The 6,365-nt window shown below is 47.0% G+C and overlaps 1 long non-coding RNA gene across 1 annotated transcript; it reads left to right on the forward strand.

Annotated features, from left to right (window-relative positions):
* The first annotated feature begins 1,526 nt into the window (after positions 1-1,526).
* On the forward strand, positions 1,527-5,100 carry LOC141277716 (uncharacterized). The gene is made up of 3 exons (XR_012329477.1): positions 1,527-1,628; positions 1,811-1,900; positions 4,922-5,100. It is a non-coding gene; the product is annotated as an uncharacterized lncRNA (long non-coding RNA).
* Positions 5,101-6,365: the final 1,265 nt, after the last annotated feature.

The following is a 6,365-nucleotide window of genomic DNA, read 5'->3' on the forward strand; positions in this document are numbered from 1 at the left end:
GTCTCACAGGGCTCCCTCTTCTCGTTGCCCTGTCCTGCATTTCTGTTGTTTACGCTTTATGAGGATGGCTCTTCTGACTGATGCGAAGTGATATCTTTTGTAGTATTGACTTCCAGTGCCCACCTGTTTGGTTGGCTAAAAAAGTGTATGCCCTTTTCTTGAATATATACAGAAAAAAACACATACACCCTTTTTGGCCAACTGCAATGTTGGCAATGTTCAGCTCCTTTTCTTGTGCTTAATGGCGAGTCCTTTCTACCTCCTCAAATCCCTTTCCTGCCATTCTCCCTTGCTTACAAGTCCTTTTCTCTGACTTTCCTCAAGACATTTTTCAGTGATGGATATTTTCAACTCTGCAGTTTTGTGAATTTTACTGCCCCTGAGTTCCATTGTTCAACTTGTGTTTATGGGAACTGGCCACAAAGCAGTGGGATTTCCTCAAGCCCTATACTGTTTCCATGGGCAACCCTAGCCTTTGGTCAATTCGTCTTCCTGATTGGAAATTAGAGTGACATGTGCCTGTCTGAACACCTAGGACTTGTCTCTCATTGTTCCTCATCCTTCCGCTTCATCCTCTGGACAAATTCCAAACTGTACGCAACAGGATGTTGACAGTGCTGACATCTCCAAGTGGGGAGACTGTTAGTAAAGACGCTGGAGGGGTGAACCCGAGCACCAGGAGATGAGGAGATGAGATGCCTTTTCCAAACTCTTCCCGATCAGATGGTATACCATCCTCTGGGTGTGACAGACATGTTTTAGCAGTAGGAAGAGTCCCATTCATGTAAGGAGAACACCAGGGCTTTTTCAAAATCAGTGTCTCCCTGAAACCCAAACTGGGGAAGTTTTTAAGCTACGGCTACACATATGTTCATTAAGGGCCTTGGGAAGTAGGCAGAGTCCAAACTTTAGATGATTGAAGTCTTCAGGGTCAGAAGCACTCACCACCAGCTTCCCTTAGGCTTACACTTTAACTGTCATTGATAGATGATGTCAATAAAAATATCTATTCTTTTTCAGATTATTTCCCCTTATAGGTTATTGCAAAATGTTGAGTGTAGTTCCCTGTGCTATACAGTAGTTCCTTGTTGATGATCTATTTTATACATAGCAGTGTGTATGTGTTAATTCCAAACTGTTAATTTATCCCTCCTCCCACCTTTCCCCTTTGGTAATAATAAATTATAAGATTTTATACTTCTCAGAAATGGGGGAGCTGAAAGAGAGGTATCATTTTCAATGGAAAAGCATTTAAAACAAGATTGAAGGTTTAACCAAGATTATTAGATGTACATCCTTGGAAAGAAATCACTTCGTTTCTCTAATATTGACCTGACAAATAAGACAAACCTTTTCACTGAACTTGCTTATAAAAAGTGATGGAAATATCAAATGGAAGTGTTAGAAACATCTTATTTGACCGAGCCTTATACACTGTTCTATGTTAACTACAGTTTGGCTCACACATCTGTTCATTGAGGTTACAATAGTCTCAATTTCTGTTACTGATCCTCCAGAGTGGACCCCAACAAGTGTCCCCCTGCCCAGTGTCATTGGGGCCAACAGATCGAGACTGAGTTTGGTTCACAAGCAAAGGAAACTTTATATTTTGATCAGAGAATGGAGAGGTGAGAGCATGCACTACCCCGTGGGCTGTGGGCTGGGCTGCTGTGTAGAGATCCTGTCAGAGTCAGTGGGAGGGAGGCGGCGGAGCTCTCGAGGGCCGGGTTGGCTGTAGCTCAGGCTCTATATCGTGGAGTCTGCACTGGGCCCCAGGAGCTGAGGTGTCGACCCAGCCATTCTGCACTAGGAAATCTGGTCTGAAGTGCCGGGTGTGGAACCTCTGCCTGCGGGACCCTAGGAGCACGTGAAATTAGACAAAGCACAAAGGATAAAAAAGGTTAGACTTGACTTTATTGCCCAGATTCTATTTTTATCTCCCAGGGATTTTTAATGGGCTTTGCTGGGGACAAACCCCTCCTCTGCTTTTTGTCCCGTTCCTCATTCTTGGAGTGCTGAGGGTGCAGACCCTTCTTCTGTAACTGCTGAGTGCTGAGTTGGGAGCCCTCATACCCTGGGGCGAGGGTCAGAGCTTCTCCCCAGCAGCCTCCCGGTGACGTTGATTGTCCCCAGGACCCCTGCCTCCCTGCTCGTCCACCTGAGCACCAGCATTGGAAGTGTTATAGATTCTAATGACCTTTAAGGGTCCAGGAAAGAGATGTGCAGAGACGCTGTGGGGGCCGGTTTCACCCCGCCCCACATTTGTTTGGCCACCTTAGGCTGACCGTTTCTGCCAGCCTAGATGCTCTGACCAGTAGTCTGCGCTTTCTTCAATTAGGCCCCTGAATTAACGTACAAACAGCACCAGGTGTCAGAGCCCTGCCCGCTCAACTCCCAGACAGTCCAGGGTCAGTGGTGATCAAGGACCATGATGGCTACTGAGTCAACAGCCTTTTGAAGTAAACAGGAGTCCAGCCGGTCTTATTGGCCACCATCATCACGGTGTCTGTAGGCTTTTCTATGGTGACAGTGGGATATACGGTTCCCCCGCCAAGATTATTAGCTCCCCTCTGGGTGCAGTAAGTCCTGCAAGCAGTAGTCTACTCTTTTGGGACACACTCTTGTTGTTTTATGAGAGAAACTCCAGGTCAAGTGATGTTCACACGAGTCGTCATGGTGCCCTGTTGCCCCCGGTTATCTCTCTGGATGTTGGAGTTGGAGGGCCTCCTCACTCAAGGTCGGTGTGCCCACGGAGCGAACCCTGCAACTTCAGGGCATGGTTGGTGGTTAGGATCACCACGTGGGGTCCTTTTCCCTTAGGAGGGAGGTGGCCTTTTGGGCTGCTGATTTCCAGGTTTTTAGATACCGCCAGTATCTTGGCCAGATGTGGCAGTGGGCCAAGCCCCTTGGTGACCGTAGTTTATCCTACCTGGATGGCATTCTTGCATTGTTCCATTTCAAGTGGTCCCAGTTTTTGCACTAATTCTCCAATGGCGATTCACCTTTCACCGGGAATGTAAAGGTCAAAGGGTTTAGCTAAATTAGGGAGTTCCAGGGCAAGGGTCTGAATTGACTGCTCTTTCCATTCTTGAAAGGCCACTTCTGGATTCTATTCAAAAGGATCATCATCTTTTCCTTTCAGTGTTTCATATAGAGGCCCAGCTAGTAGACTGTAGTTAGGGATCCAGAAGCAGCAAACCCTGGCCTCCCCAGGAACCCCTAAGCTGTCTTCTAGTTTTAGAAAGGGGTAAGGCTGAAAATGGTTTCTTCCCTTTCCTGGGATGGGCTTCTCTGACCTTCTGTGAGAATGAAGCCCAGGCAGGTCACCGCAGTCTGTGATATTTGAGCTTTTTCTTGGACAAACTTCTATCCTTTATTGGCTTGGTAGTTCAGAGGCCTCCTTAGTAGGGCTGGTGATCAGAATGTCGTCTGCATATTGAAGGAGGGTTTCCTTTTCCAGAGGTAGAACTTTTAGGTCTTTAGCTAAGCTTTCCCCAAAGATGGTGTGGGAATTTTTGCACCCTTGGGGCCAGACGGCCCGGAAGTATTGTTTTAGTTGTATGTTGAGTCCTGCCACTCACAAGCCAAAATTTCTTGTGACTCTGGGACTAATGGAATACAAAAGAAGGCATCATTGAAGACTAATACAGAATACCATGTCCTGGTGGTTGGTAGAATGACCAGCAGGGTGTAGGAATTAGGAGCAACTGGAGGTATATCCTCGGTGGCTTCACTGACTGTCCTGACATCCTTTACCAGGTCCCCAGCAGCCCATGGGGCTCTCGTGGTCAGACCAATCCCAGAATATGGAGCTCACCTGGGCAGGTACCCCACCCCCACCCCAGCCCACGGGGCTCTCGTGGTCAGGCCCCTCCCAGGATACAGAGCTACCCTTGCAGGTACCGTGGCAGGGCTGGGCACACAGGAAACGTGCCCATAGCCCTCATTGCAGAGCACCCCCAGCTCACCTGTCGCTCAGAGCTGACACAGAGCACCTCAGAGCAGGACTTGAACTAACAAACAGCAGCTGCGACAGGTCTGTGACCCTGGGCATCACTCCGTGAGGCCTCCCTCCACCTGGTCTTCCAGAGACTTCCACTGCACCCGGGGCACCAGGCCTCTGTCTCCAACCACCACCCACCCCTCCTCTCCCTGACTCCTGGGTTCCTCTCATTAGGAGAGGGTTTTCTTGAAGTTGTCTCCCACTCATGGGCCAGATAAAATGATTAGAAAACAAGCCAAAGCTGCAGCCCCTTGTCTATCCTGACTCTCAGGAGCCCACACCTGTTCCTTGGACCTGGCCGGTTCAGCAAGTTCCATTTTCTGCAACTGTGAGCCCCTGAGGGGTGATGATTGGCTGACCTGGGCAGCCTTACCGTGCCGGCCAGCCCTCCCCAGGTGTGCCTGGGTTGAGATCAATATAAATACCACTCCAGGCAGCAAGAGCCCCTGCAGCCGTGCCTGACGCCATTTTCTCTGCCCTGTCAGCAGTCTCGGGGCTGGGCTGGTGGGAGGGAGTGAGAGGCCACGGCTTTGTGGGTGGCCCAGTGTGAGTGGGGCTCTGCTGGACTTTCTGCAGCAGTTGCCAGGCTGCCACCTGCTAAAGAAGAGGATGTGTCACCCATACCTGCTGCTGGAATTTCTCCCTGGGCAGAGGTGAGGAAGGAAAAAAAGCAGTGGGGGCAGGGACAGGACGGGTATCTCAGGCAGGGAAATGGAAATCTTCCAGAAGAGCACCCAGGGCCGGACCATCCTGGCTGGCCTGCAGGCACCAAGTCGGCCGGCATGCTGTCACTCGTGTGGCTCTATGGCCCTTCCTCTAGGCTTTCAAGTCCTTGTATATATTCAGGTGTTTTACCTGGGACGGGTGGGAATAGTTCAGCAGCAACTGGCCTGGGGCTCAGCTCACGTTTACTCACAGATGCCTCGGCACGGTGCCCCAGCTTTGCAATGAGGACGCTTGTTGCGTGGGGGCTGCTGGCTGAATGGGAGACGATTCCCCACCACTGACCAACTTCAGAATTGTTTACAACTGGAGCAAGTGCCCTGATACGGTTTTCCTCTGTGTAACTGGTGGGTTCTGTGTTTTTTTCTCTTTTTCGTTTTGGTTCAAGGTAGATTTTATTCCTCTTTTTTGTATTTACAGATATAAGCATGGAAATAATTTATTCATATAAATACATGTATGTGCAGGGAATAATTGTTTTTTCTGTTTTATTTTTTAAATTTTATTCTTTTTAATTTTGAATTTTATTTTATATTTTTATACAGCAGGTTCTTATTGGTTATCTATTTATACATATAAATGTATACATGCCAATCCCAGTCTCTCAACTCCTCCCACCACCACCCCCCCAACAGCTTTCCCCCCTTGTTGTCCATACGTTTGGTGTCTACATCTGTTGCTCTATTTATGCCTTGCAAAATGGTTAATCTGTACAGTTTTTCTAGGTTCCACATATATGCATGAATATACAAGATTTGTTTTTCTCTTTCTGACTTACTTCACTCTGTATGACAGTCTCTAGATCCATCGACGTCTCTACAAATGACCCAATTTCATTCCTTTTCATGGCTTAGTAATATTCCATTTTATATATGTACCACAGCTTTATGCATTCGTCTGTCTGTGGGCATTTAGGTTGCTTCCATTACCTCGATATTGTAAATAGTGATGCAATGAACATTGCGGTGAATGACTCTTTTTGATTTATGGTTTTGTCTGGGTATATGTCCAGTACTGGGATTGCTGTATCATATGGTAATTCTATTGTTAGTTTCTTAAGAAATTCCATATTGTTCTCCATAATGACTGTATCAATTTATATTCCCAACAATAGTGGAAGAGGGTTCCTTTTCTCCACACCCTTTCCAGCATTTTTTGTTTGTAGATTTTCTATGATGCCTATTCTACCAGGTGTGAGGTGATACCTCATTGTTGAATCCATTTCGTTGAGCAAGGGGTAGCTCTTGTCTATTACATATTGGCTTATGGAACGGTATCTGTGCTAATTTCAAACTCTGCTTTTATGCAGCACCCCAACTCACCTTCCCCCTTAAGCAAGCATAAGTTGGTTTTCTAAACTTGAGACCCTGTTCTGTTTTGTAATTCAGTTCATGTGTAGCCAAGTTCACATTCCGTGTATTAGTGATACCTTATGATGTTTCTTTTTCTGTGTGACTTATTTCAGTTACATCTCATAAACCTGAATCCGCTCATTGTGGCTGCTAGGCCTGATGACATAGATTCATTGCTTGAGTGATATTGCTTTGTACGTAAATACCACAACTTCTTTATCCATTTCCACTTTCTTCGATGTTGAACTTCTACGGTAAACAGGTTCTTGTAACAGAGGCGTCCCAAA

Source organism: Tursiops truncatus, unplaced genomic scaffold, assembly GCF_011762595.2.
Source record: "Tursiops truncatus isolate mTurTru1 unplaced genomic scaffold, mTurTru1.mat.Y mat_scaffold_102_arrow_ctg1, whole genome shotgun sequence".
In the NCBI taxonomy this organism is placed as follows: domain Eukaryota; kingdom Metazoa; phylum Chordata; class Mammalia; order Artiodactyla; family Delphinidae; genus Tursiops; species Tursiops truncatus.